This window comes from Melopsittacus undulatus, chromosome 1 (assembly GCF_012275295.1).
Source record: "Melopsittacus undulatus isolate bMelUnd1 chromosome 1, bMelUnd1.mat.Z, whole genome shotgun sequence".
Lineage (NCBI taxonomy): Eukaryota > Metazoa > Chordata > Aves > Psittaciformes > Psittaculidae > Melopsittacus > Melopsittacus undulatus.
Window position 1 is genome coordinate 115,599,217 of NC_047527.1, and position 13,762 is coordinate 115,612,978.

General features: G+C 40.3%; 1 protein-coding gene across 7 annotated transcripts in view; it reads right to left on the reverse strand.

The window, feature by feature from the left end:
- The window catches only part of KIAA1217 (KIAA1217 ortholog), a 379,558-nt gene that overhangs the window by 195,458 nt on the left and 170,338 nt on the right, over nt 1–13,762 (reverse strand). The window contains exon 1 of one of the 7 annotated variants that reach the window (XM_034064828.1): nt 6,888–7,001. The exons of the other annotated variants lie outside the window; for them this stretch is intronic. The gene's annotated coding sequence lies outside the window, so the exon portion shown is untranslated. Of the gene's footprint in view, nt 1–6,887; nt 7,002–13,762 lie in introns of those variants that run through there. 7 annotated transcript variants of the gene reach the window in all.

Consider the following 13,762-nt stretch of genomic DNA (forward strand, 5'->3'; position numbering starts at 1 on the left):
GCAAAGAATAATACACCTTTTATTAAGCAGCTATGCACAGTAAGAAACTTTTTACTAGCAATTTCTCAAGGAATGTTATGACTGGCTGACTTGAAAGAGGCCTATCCAGAATCTCATTAGGGTTTCAAGTACTTTAGAAAGCAGTTCTTACTGAATTATCAAACTTTCAGAAAAGTAATGGCAGTTTCATTTCTGAGATTATGTACTTCTGTGTTAACTGCAGAAACATATCGGACTAGTAATCAGTGTCGTGCACTTGGAGCTATCGCAGTAACAGGGAGCTGCTGGGATATGTTGGAGAAGACTCTCCATAAACATTTTATTTGCATGATTAAATACTGTTTTTCAAAGTTATGCACATATGACAGGATATATAGTGATGTATCTCAGTAACTCTTGATCCAGAAAATCTGAAGTGGTTTTAACCAGAACAGATCAAACACAAAAGCTTCATGGGTGTGTAGTACACACAGTTCACAACACCTTGCATAAGCAATCTTTGCATACTGGTGTTTAGACAGAGCAGCCAAATCTCTTCTCTGTTGGCAACAAAGGCCTGTGCATACAAACTTGGAAAGGTGGCTGCAGGCTGGCAGAAGTACTGCTTGTTCTAGAGCTGTTTTATCATCAATATTGACACTGCAAGCAAGTTAAAATTAGAATGCTACTTTCTAGCTGATGGGATTTCTTAGATACCACCAAAGAACCCCAGAGCTTCCTTTTTCTGAAGGGAAGGCAGCCTGCCACACCTCACCAAGTCTCAGCTATAAAAGTACGGAAACCATCAAATTAGTGTCAGCTATATACCTAGGTGAAACAGGAACCTGCTGAAGGTTACTCATCCCACTCGTTCTAGACACCTATTATAGGATAATATATATATATATATATATATATATATATATATACATATAACTGGAAAGCAGTACACATTATTCTAAATGCCCAGTGCCTATAAGGCCAATGTTACAGGAGGTGACTCACACACAGGCAGAGCAGAACACAGATTGTTCAGAATGCAGCTCTCCATTGGAGGCAGTAGTGGTCTCTTGAAAACATCTGCACAAACGCTTTTGGGATGGTATCAGATTTCCTTAAATAGTTCTGAGAATAAAATATTTTTTGGTTTTATTTGGAAAAACACGTGCTGTCTGCACATGGAAATACCTTATAATACTCTTTAGCATTTCTACAGTGTTTTAGACAGTGGGTGATTCCCATGTAGACTGTTTTCCTCAAGAGCCAAGCATATATCTAATCCTAAATTTTAGACTTGCATTCCACATTCTCTGTATGAAGACTTTCCTATTTCTATTTTTGCCAGTGTTTTTTGTCATACTGTTTTGCTGCCAGCAGACTAGACAATCACTTTCTTGAACATGCCTCTCTTGAAACAAAACTATTCAGCTCCGACTGTATTCTAAGGAGTCTCTCACCATCATAAAATGCTGTTTTACAAGGCTAAGGACTGTCTGTCTTTCCTTTGCACTACATTTCTGTTTGCAATTCCATACCAGATGGAGTTGTTGCATGACTCCTGGCCAGGCTTTGAAAACCAAAGCATGAATCCTGCTCTTAAACTTCTGTCCGTAACACTTCATGAGTTGTTGCTGTGCCAAAAGAGTTGCAAACAGCACTTCCTTCTACACTTTGACCCCAATCCATGTAGACACATCATGGCATCCACACCGGGCTCTGCTGAGCAGCGCCAGGATCTCAGGTCTGTGCAACATATGGCACCACACAGAGAAGGTAACGCTTCTTCCTCTCACGCAAACACACACACACACACACTGTGACTGCCTCCTTAGCTCTTTCTTCTCTCATCTTTTGGCTTGTCTTCTTCAACATATTTTTCTGACAACTTATCTTACTTCGCTCCATATAGCCCCTTTTATTCCCCCACAAAACACAGGATTAAAAACTATGCCAGTATGTAAAAGGCTGAAGTTTCAAAGCTGTTAGTAGCTGGACAGAATGGATAGTTGGACTGTTAAGAGGCAGTGAGTTGGGCTGGGGCTTTACAACAGCCAGAGGCTGTTCAGCATCACTGTGACTACCTACAGGGAAAGTGAGCAGCCACCTCCTGCAGGCATTGAAGCTGCTGTCCCTTAAAGCACACAGCCCAGCAGGATGAGAGGGAAATCGTTTCTTGTCTTGCTATTTTGTCTTAAGACTTGTCCTAGGTTTTCACTTTGTGGTCATCAGACGGCTATGCTCAATGTCCTGCCAATGAAATACATGCAATTTTTGCAAAGCTAAACAAACAGTTTCTTACCATGGAAAGTCCCAAAGCAGTGAGAAAATAGGTTGATCTCCACCCATTGTCTGTTTCAAAACTTCCTTTGCAGCTTCAAGTTACAGCCCTCTAATGAAAGTGTGGGGAAATCAGATGAACAGAGAAACCAGACTTTGCCAATAGAGATATTAACAACATGCAAACCACTTTTTTAAGTTTTTTTTCTTTTTTAAGATGTTTTTTAAATAATTTGCCTCTCATTCTCAGTGAAACAAAATGAGCTCCAAAAGAAGAATATGTAGAAGCATGTCCTGTGCACTCCCTATGTCTGGTCAAGGCGGGAGCTGTGCCATAGGCAGTGGGCAGACTTCTCCTCCCAGGTAATTAAGGGAAGTGCTGTGCACAAACCCAAGATTGAAGTCACATCATAGCAGATTGCTAACGGAAGATCCCCATCTGAGAGAAAAGTCCAAAAACTTTATCAGGCCCAGATAAGAAAAGTTAAAGTTATCTTAGATGATGTTTGGGAAACCTCAAACAGTGATCTTCTAGTTCTCCATAAGGAAGGCCTGAAACAACTTAAAATCTCTGGTGCTGCCTCTAAGACCTTATTTGTTCTCAGAGGGAAGCTTCAGACGTCTGGCTTTCACCACAGCCCCAAAACCGGCTAGACCACAAGAGAATCTGCAGCAAGCCAATATAATTAGGCTGATTAACCACTTAAATTCTACTTAAGATCTCAAAATAGGTCTTATGTGGAAGATGGTACATTTTACTCTGTAAAAACTCATTATATTTGTTTTTGTAGTTACACTGATGATGCATGGAGGCATGCACGCTTGGCACTTTGTTCACTCACTGCAATGTCATCAGTATGAACTGCTAAGTTCTGAAGAAAAACTAAACTTTTATAATTGCATTTTAGTTGCTGGGGTTGATGTCTAGTTGGTGATAAAAACAAAACAAAACATAAAACCACCAAATACCAGCTGTGATGCTGGAAGAATTTTGAATTACTCATATAAAATACCTGCACATGGGATATTTTGCTTTACTTCTTAACATTACTGCATTTTTTTCCCAGGGATGTGGCTAGATTTAGACCCCAAGAAAATATTAGCATTGCCTATGGAAAAAAAAATACCAATGAGTATATAGCTGATATATATGAAAAAAAAAGAAAAAAGCAAAAAAAAGAAAAAAATATTGGCAAAGTCTTTACACATATTAGATAAAAGTCTTAGAAAACAGATGCTCCTTCTTACCAGCAGCCAAGATCTTCTAATAGCCCTACAACTTGTTAATCAACTAACATATGGTACCGCTTTAGGAAAACACACCATTCTGATTTTGCATTTACATGGTCTGTTTCCTACAGAACTATTGTCAAGATTTAGCCATTATACTATAACCTAGTAATCTTTATCCTTATACCTTAAATTAATCAATAAGCACAAACATAAAAAGAGAATCAATTTAAATCTAAACAGTAAGAACAACTAATTTTCACATGATTTGCAATGACGGATGAATTTCCTTGTATAACGATGAACCTCACCAGTCTGTAAAAAAATCACGGTTCACTGCAAAACCATAACCTAAACAGTCTGATGACTTTGACTTAAAGCCCCTGAAAACCTCATACATTGAGCGTTTTTGGGCAAAACTAAACTGTCAAGGCAAAAGTTAATGTGGCTTTGTAGTACCTGCAAAAGGTGGTTCTCACATATGCATAACTTTATTAATGTGTTTTAACTTCTTACCTCTTTACTGTCTCCTAAAAAGACACTATAATTTACTTACAGACAATGTACTTCTAAAAACATACTAGGTTAAAAAAAAGGTGTTAAGGTTTCTTTTTTAATGGACTCTGTGCACTTGTGTAAGTTTTAAACCAGCTTGCTTTGCTGCCGTACTCTTTCTCAGCCTGCCACTGGCTTCATTTACCCATACTACCAATATTACTAAGCCCAATGGTTTTGCACTGCAGACAGATATGGTTTGGCTGCTGTGGTTCTTCCTGCAGTGCCACTGCACCTCTGCAGCCCTGTGTGTGCCAGCCCTAGAAGGGATCCATTAAAGCTGTGGGGTACCAGGTGCTGTGGGCGTTCCAGCAAGCGGCATGAGTATTTTGGTGTGTCACCCCATAGACATAGTGATATCCAAATAGCTGCAGTCACAGTGTGGAAGGGAAAAACTGTCTCTGCCCAGGCATGGAAACTGTAAGCAAGAACAATGAGATTTGGTAAAGAAAGTCTATAAAGCAGTAAAGCTTGTGGAGAAAGCTTGGGGGGGGGGGAGGGAGGGGGGGCATTTCTGGTTTATGCTTGCTATTTAAATTGAAGATAGGCAGTTTTGAACATGTATGGCCTATACAGATTCTGCTTTTTTTTTTTGAGGCCCTTAGGAGGGCTTGGGTTTTGGCTGGTTTTTAATGGTTTTAACAACAGATGCAGATGTAGCACAGTTTAAAAAGCACTTTCAAAGTACTGTCATATGGAAGCTTGTTTAGAAGTACAAAAAGAATTGCCTTACTATGGCACTTCACAACACTTGGAATGACAGTGGATGCAGTTTTATTTAAAAGAAGAAATAATTGGAAAATTTCTGAATACCTGAAACATACTAAACGCACCCAACGTTTACAGACAAATTACCAATTTTCTGTCAGGATTTCCAAAGGCAGGATAAAAATGAAAGTAAAGCACGTCAATTCCTGAAACTTCCTAAGTTACAATTTAAAAGTTGAAATCTGAGCTTTCACTTCCAAGAAATACAAAGGCCCAAATTTAGAATGCGAGAAAGTGATGCAAGAAAAGCAAAATAGAGAAAATGCAGCAACCTTTAGCTATTTGACAGGTTTCAAAACTTTATAGATTTGTATAGATAGGCTGGAAACAATCTGACATTCTCAATTTATTCATGATTAAACTTTGAGCTATCCTATATATACAGCTGTATGCACAAACACATAAAGCTACACCTTTGTGTTTCACAGCATATCTCTCTTTCTCTATATTGCTCACCATCAATTCAATTATAAACTGTATCAAAAGGTGCAAGACTTTCCTGTACAGCATGCATTATAACAACAGTCCACTGAATTCGGGTATGGATTTCAGGCTACTTCTCATAATTAAATAAATGATACTTTAAAATGGATTACAGAAATCCTCTCTCAGTTAAATATTTAATTTCCATTTTAAAGTAGCAATAATCTTCTTGAATTGATGCATGAATGAAATTAAATTGAAAGTTTCACATCTTGGTGTGCACATCTCACAGACATCTGTAAGAAATCCAGAGCAGGTGATACTGCTTGCGGAAGAGAAAAGTGAAACAAAGTCTCCTCCTGGCCAAATCCCAAAGCAGAACATAGGATGGGACAAGACACTCAATGCTGGAATGTGTCTCTTCTTGAAAGCTAGCACCTATGTGTCAGGGACAGTGTGTGAGGGTGGCACACCTGGGTGTGTACAAGCAGCCTCATGAGCAAACTAATTTCACACCTGCAGCAACATTTTTGGCCTGAAAAGGGTTGCAAAGAATAAAAAGAATACCTTGATGGATTATCTGGTGGAAGATGTTTCTTCCATCTCCAGGTTCTGGTTTTTTGTTGTTGTTGTTGTTTTTGTTTGGTTTGTTTTTTTAATGAATTATTTTCCTTTTAATTTTGCTGCCTGAAAGTTTAAGGAAGTCCCTCATTTGCATAGCAAACCCCAGCTCCTACGGGCAGAAAAAGGAGAACAAATGCGGATTTTCAACCGTTTAAGACTTATGGGGTGCAGAGCCCCTTTGGCACTTGTCTAACAGCTCCTACAAGAAGCCCAAAAGCAGCAGTGGGATTTCCAGTCACTGGAATAAAGTTCCCGAGGAGCAGTCCCTGCCTGACATGGCTGAGACCCTTTGCTCTACCCAAGCTGCCTCCCCACAGAGCCAGCTCCGTGGGTGATGAGCAGCGGCAAAGGGGACTTGAGGAGCACAAAGGCTCTCATCTCTCCTCCATACCCAGGTCTCCCGCCCACAGCCTGCAGTGCCACCTGCTTCCAGCATGACAGCACGGGCTTCGGAATAGAAGTACAGCATTAGGTATTCCTTCAGCACCTCTCTACTTTCGATTAAAGTGAAGGAGAAATGCATCTAGACAAACATTCTGATTCTAATATGCTCACCCAGGATATCTAGCTCTGCCTTGAGGGAGGTCTGGATTGCCTTGCTATTGATATTTAAACAGAGCCCTTGATTCTAAATTGTTGATGGAAGTACCCTAGAGCAACGTGAAACATCTGAAAAGATAAAAACATTACAGATGCATGGATGGGCAACATTACCTCTCTCTCTTAATCCAAGCTCCTGGATAATGAAATGCACTGCTAATGTCTCTCTCAGAGGTACCTCATCAGTTTAGGCTGACGCTTTATCATACAAAGAGTAGCTGATCTGCTACTGTTTTATTTTCTAACTGAACATTTCACACTTGCTATATCACCAAATTAGTATCTGCAGAGTTCAAAACAATACACAATACCCACAGTTTCCCCCACCTCTTAACAAAGAAGATAAACCATACTATGCAATACAGGCAATGCAGTTTGGAGATAATAACAAGGTGCATGAAATCAGAACTTCATATAAATTTTTAACTTACTGAACTATTCTCCTCCTCCAGCAAAGCGTTCTGCACCAGCTATTAGCAACAAGAAGGGGATTTCCTCCTCCTCAGACTATTCTTGAAATAGATTGCTGTAAGTCTTCCTTTCCAACCTCAGCCTTCAACAGCAAAAGGAAGCAACTCTCAATCTACAGGCAGGAACAAGCTCAGGAACTAAAAAAAAGCAACCCAACCAACCAACCCCCTCTCCAAATTTTAGCTACCACTTTATAAAAGGTCAACACAGCCATTTAAGAATGAAGATCTCTGTGAACTGTTTTTAAATACTTTTTAATGCAGAGAACTAAATCACAGTATAATGCTCACTTGCCTTGTCTTTCAAGTCCGGAAAGCTCTTTGTTAAGATCACTTACAGCAAGGAAACAAGTTTTCACTCTCTGCATGTGTATTTTTATAAGCCCATCTTGTAAATAAACCAGTGACACTTTATGGAGGTCAAGAGTGGACAGGTTGCTTTTGGTGTGAATGTTAAACAAAATTTTCTACATCAGCCCCACATAGCCTGGCAAGATCTGGGAATTCACAGCATATGATAGGGCAAACAGTCAGAAAAAAACACCAACAAAAAGGCTCAGGTGGTAACGGCCCCCTGACAACTTTACTCCAAGCAACTACCATTAGTTGGAAAGGTAAAGGCAAAATATTTACCAAGCGGCTGTATAAATGTGCACTGCACAGCATGGAACAGTCTGTTTTGAAGACCTCAATTAAATGGAAGCCAAATCAATAGCTAAACCATATGCTAGATTTTGAAATCAGCATCATCTACAGCAATGATAAAAAATGGGCATTAGCCCACTTATTGGGCTGCTGAATTCAGTGACTGAGAAAATAGAGGGGTCCTCCATTTGGGGTTTGTTTGGATTTTTATTTATTTTGGTTTTTAGACAGTATTCTCTGTATCTTCTTCATTTCCTCATCCTGGACCAGACCTCTTCATCTCTTCAAGGTTGAGGAAGGGGCTTTGTACAACAGCTCATGAGACTCCCTCTTAGAGTTCCCTCTGTATCAAGGGATTTTGGCAAAGAGAGGTTGATGCTCTGGGCCTAGCTAAAGCAGCCTCAGCATCACAATCTGAAGAAGGGTGGATGGCCAGAATTGTCCCCGTGTAGTCCATGCTTTTGCCCTGGGATTTGATAATGGAGCTTGAAAGCTCCGCTGTGCTATGAGCACTTCAAGCCTTGACACAGCCTTCCCAGGAGTCTTCAATCAAGGCTGTGTTGACAAAAAAGTTCTGCACCAGAATTTCAGTAGCACTGGATAGGTAATCATGTGTATTCTCAATATGTCATACCACTCTTAGATTTGCCATCTTAGCATGGTTTGGGTTGGAAGGGACCTTAAAGATCATCAAGCTCTGTTGTGGTTTAAACCCAGCCACACAGCTCGTTAACTCACACCCCCCCCTTGCTCCCCCAACTCCCGGAGAGTTGGGGAGGAGAATCCAAAGAATGTAGCTCCCATGGATTGAGATAAGAACAGTTTAATAACTAAGGCATAACACAAATCACTACTGCTACCAACAATAATAATGATAAAGGAAATAACAAGTGAAGAGAATACAACACCTCACCAGCCACCGACACATAACTCACTCCACCCTGCCTGACTGAGCACCGACCGATACCTCCTCCAATCCCCCAGAGCTCCAGCCCTTCTGGGTCTCTCCCAGTTACATCCTGGGTATGACGTGCTATGGTATGGAATACCTCTTTGGCTAGCCTGGGTCAGGTGTCCTGTCTCTCCTTCCTCCCGGCCTCCCCTCCTCCCTGGCAGAGCATGAGGCTCAGAAGGTCCTTGGACAAACCAAACATTTGAGCAGTAACTCAAAGCATACTTGCTATCAGCAACCGTTCTCAGCCCGAAAGTCAAAACACAGCACTGCACCAGCTACCAAGAAAGAGAAAAAATTACTGCTACTGCTGAACCCAGGACAAGCTCCAAACCCCTTTCCATGGGCAGGGACACCTTCCACTAGACCATGTTGCTCTTACCTTTTTTCAACCTTGCTATAGACTTGAGAAACCAAAAAAACATGATCTAGCCAGAAGAATTGTAACAGCATGACAGAATCATCACCTTCCATAAAAAGAAAAAGGCAAAGAAAGTCCTTCCTGAGGACATACATTACCCTGCCTCAAATCAATTTAGGACAATCAGATCCACGGTCAGGAAGACCAAAGTGCTCTGGACTTCTCTATGGAGGTCTTACTGGCTGCATTCAGGAGCCCAGGCTGGTCATGCAGGCATTGAAGTTAGATGACCAAAAGTCATCTTTTAGAATAACAGACTGAACTATAATTATTCCCTGACTCAAAGCCTCAATGTAACGAAATGGCTTTTCACAATAGAGAAATACAAATTATGGGCAGATGCTCCATCAGTGCAAAAGAATTATCACAAACTGAAAACAGAAACTTGGAAAAACAAAACATGCAGGAAATCCAGAAAGAACAGCTTTTGGGTCAACGTGACAAAGGAAAAGAGCTGAAATTGAAAGATACTCTCTATTGGGAAAAGTATGAAGAAACACAGGAAAAATATTTCCACAAGTTATTTGGCAAAGAAATCTCCCATTAGGAAGCAGGGAAATAAAATTAAGCATGCTTCTGGGAGAAACGCAGAGGGAGGCATTAGATGGTTCATGGCTACCTGCCATTGATTAGCAGTGAGTGCTCCTACCATATAGGCATAACATACTGAATATACTGAAATCCTGTCCTGGGAAAGCATGTGACAATACTTTAATTAACACTGGCAGTGCTCACACCTCCCAAAACGTCAATAACATTTGTTACAGACCTATTCAGTTGATGGTAATTTTTATTTCATATGAGAAAATGGAGTGCTGTCTCAGACTAATTATGTTTCCATACCAAAATCCAGGTTCATCTAACTGCCAGACTAAGTGCGAACAGATGCTATCTTGATTTAACATTTAAAATCCAAGACCGTGGTTTCCAAAGTAAGGTCCCTAGCTCCTTAGGGTCTGTTGCAGGTTACTCAGGACTCTGCAAAATTTTAATCTTATGTTACAAAGCCCAGGAAGTATCTTTTGGGAATAAAGAGAGTGCAGTTACCCTTCCTAACCCATGGACTTTGGCCATGATTGGAAGAGAGATGGAAGCAGGGTAACGGCAGGACCTAGTAATGGGCTACATCCAGTTTGCATGAAATTGCTATTTAGTGGTCAATGCAGTTTCCACAAAGCTCTTTATCATATTCTCATTTTATTCATCATGTTATCTCTAATTATGAAGTTACAGAAGACTTGTTTGCTGCTGCTAATGCTTTATTCTGTTCTAATTAAAACCATTACTAACTGTAGCCACTCCTGTCAGAGTCATCCTGGAGACAGCTAGGATGTAGGTGGGGAGAAGCAGCCATTGCCAGCCCCATACACTGCAGCTCAAATGGACACTCAGAATTTCATCCCAGTTCTTCCAGAAACTTGGTGTGTCCCTGTTTTGCCTTAATTCATTTCTAAAAAACACTGGTGTAACCTCTGACAAACTGCTAGGACCGCGCCTGCATGTTTTGCCATAGCTGCTACAGAAGTATCCTTTCATAACCTTGCACATCTCAAGAACAGTCCCTTGAACTACCCACTGTGAGGCATTTCATAAGGGTCCTCTGCAAGGGTAACATGCCAGTATCATTGAGGAGACTTTTTTCAATGATGGAGCTAGTGCCTTTACCTCAGTTATACCATTAGTTTATTAGTTTATTAGTTATGCTAATATTAATGCTTATAACTAATGCTTATATTTTTGGGTCTGACAGTCCTTAGGACACAGAGAGCAAAATTTTTGTACAGATTTAATTCCATCTTCCAGATAGCCTGCCTATGCTGGACTGCTTGGCATCACAAGGAGCAGGCAAGCAGATCTGATGCTGAAGACATTACTCAGAGCTAAGGACTCATTGTAACAAAGGCTTCTGAGTGTCAGTGACAACATTCACTCCTGTGTCCTCAAAAGGAGGTATCTAAGATTAGAAATTTTTTAGAGTCATTTGATTTAAATTCTTGCTCTCAGTTGGCTGTGTCCCTGCAACAAAGTACAACCACCATTAACTGACACAGGAGCTGCACAGTACTTGGAATACTTCTGAGAAAGAAAGGAAAGAAAAAACTTGTAACTTAAGAGCCCACTAGAATGGAATAAAGAGAACTCCACCAGTGGGTTCAAGAGCAAGCAAAAGCCAAATGCTGCTTTAGATTGGTGATAGCTGAAGTAGAACAAAGCATCAGAGAGACAGGAGACAGGGAAGATGGTTCATTAAAACACAATAAAATGAAAATTCATTACAGTGAAAAATAAGAGTGTCCCTCTAAAGTCTACAAGACTATTAGGAGGATATTTCTGTAATGTAATTGTTTCACTGTGTTAATATACCTTATTAAAAATAAGGAACATTGACTACCGTCAGGATGAAGCTCAGCAGTAAATGTATGACCATATAATACGAATTGCAGATAAACAAGTGACTACTGAAACTTCTGTAAAATGCATGTGTGCTTTCTCTCAGAGGAGGCACTCAGAGCTAGGGAGAGTTTTCAAATGTGAGGGACAAGCTGAATGCATAGGACACCAGACAATCCTACCTAGCCAGCTGCAAAAGCAAATCTGGGTTGATATATTATTATTATTACATGGAAGTTTGCAGTGCTGTTACACACATGCTAAGAGTGTCGCAAGTATTTAATGCTCAAAGCTATGAATTTACCTTGTGTGTGCACAAAAATGCAATTGGAAAATGCATGGCTCCATTTATGCTGTCTTCTTTTGCCTCTACTACAAAATAGAGAAAAAATAAAAGATTGCTCTAAATAGAAATACATTATCAGAGTTTGGAAGCAGACCTCAGAGAAAGCAATTAGCATCTTGAAGGGAGCAAAATCCAACTAGTAAGAAGTGAAGGAAGAAGCAGCCACAAACATCTAAAAATAGAAAGTCCAGTAGGAAGTTCCCCTACAGAGATTTAATCTGCTATTGTACTCAGATCCTGGCATTGCGAGTTCAAATCTACAAGAAGCTATCATCTTTAATACATCATCTCCTTCCTACCGTTCTTTAAAGCAAAGAAGCTGATTAAACATCCTGCCACACTCCGGTAACCTTAACAGTACATTTCTTCATTTTGCACTGTAAAAGGTCAGTCACATGTTAAATTGCTCTTCTTAGTGTGAATTTACACTCAGCACAGAAGTAAGTCAATAAGGGTTGTACTTCAGTCTTTCCAACAAACCAAGCACTAACAAGTAGTAAATGGCATCTCATTTCAGAGAGATGTTAAAATTCAACTATTTCTCACTCTTCTGAAAAATCTGACTTTTACATTTGCTTAGTGAAGCTCCAGATTAACTAGTGTGGGAAGTATTTTGCTAGGATATGAGTATCTCTCAAAGCACTAGAAAAGCAAACACCATTATCCTTCTTTTGCAAAGCAAGTAAGAATCATTAAGATTATGGCTTTATAGTTCCTTAAATGTAAGCTTAAAGTCCAGAAAAAAGTTTTAAAGCTTTTAATGAAAAGAAGAAAGCCAACACCACAAATTTAAAAATATTAAACATTTACGTATATTACCATTTATTTTCTTTAAGACCTGATACTTCTCCATACACACCTCTATGAACAGCTGAACCACTGACTGGAAGAAGGTAATTTCTAGACAAGTGCCAAAATCCCGTTTCAAAAAAATGTAAGACTTGTTTTTTTATTTTATGGGAAATACAGCTGTGGGGTCTGTGAAGAGCAGTTTTTGAGATCCTTGCTGTTGTCTGACAGCTTTTGTGCTTTTGGGTATCTGTTGAAGTTGGTGGGAAAATATGTTTGTCTTTTAAAAGCACAAGTTTGGAGCTTTTGCTGGACATTACTTTCCATGTGGGACATCAAGGGATGTCTCTTTTAACCACCATCCTTTTAAATACTTCCCTCTCATCCTCATGAAAATAAAAACAAGTCACTTCTCCAGACTGTCATGACAAAACATGGAGTCAAGAAAACAGAGGGGAATGGGGGAGGATATTTCCAAGTATTTCCCTACACAGATAAACAGGCTGGCCATAACCATTTCTACCCTTGCAGTACAGGAGATGTTTCAAGTGGTAAAGGTAAATGCTCTTTGCACAGTAGCAACGCTACAATTCTGGCTAAGGAAAGGAGCGATGGACCAAACAGTTTTCCAATATGCCCCTTAAGAATGAAAACCAATCTGTTTTTTGAGTCAGAGACCGGCAAATCTGTGAGTGTGATTGCACACTGCTGCTGTCTGGAACAACAAGGGGTTGGACTGGACACAGGAGTCCTCCCTCCAGCTGTGAACTCCTAAACAAAAGCAAGATGCCAGCACTTCAGAGCAACCCTAAGGCCAGGTAAATGGACTGAGGAGCTCCAGCAGCCCCTGGCACCATCCCTCCCTCTCAGCCCAGGGGGGCTGCAGCTGCATAACTCACTCCAGGGCTGTGAGGCATTCTGCATTACTGCATGTCAGGTGTTCTGTAGATTAAAACTATGGCATATTTTGCAATATTGCCAGGGTCAACAAATACAGCCTGCAGTGTAATAATGATTAGTGGACATCCATGCTCTGAGTTTCACAGAATCTGTCAAATGAAAACAAAAGGCTGACCTTCACAGCAACCCCCTTGGTTTTATGTACTTAAAGTAGAGCGACCTGGATGAGTAAATGGATGGTCTCCAAACCACACTGGAGTACATCAGCTGTGCTCTCGTACCTGCATTGCAAGTTTATCCAAAACCTTTAAACTACCCTCCCCCTTCCCTTCTCATTAGGCTTTAAAACAATATTAGGTACCATGCTTTGCTGCACAGTTGGGTTGTCCCCT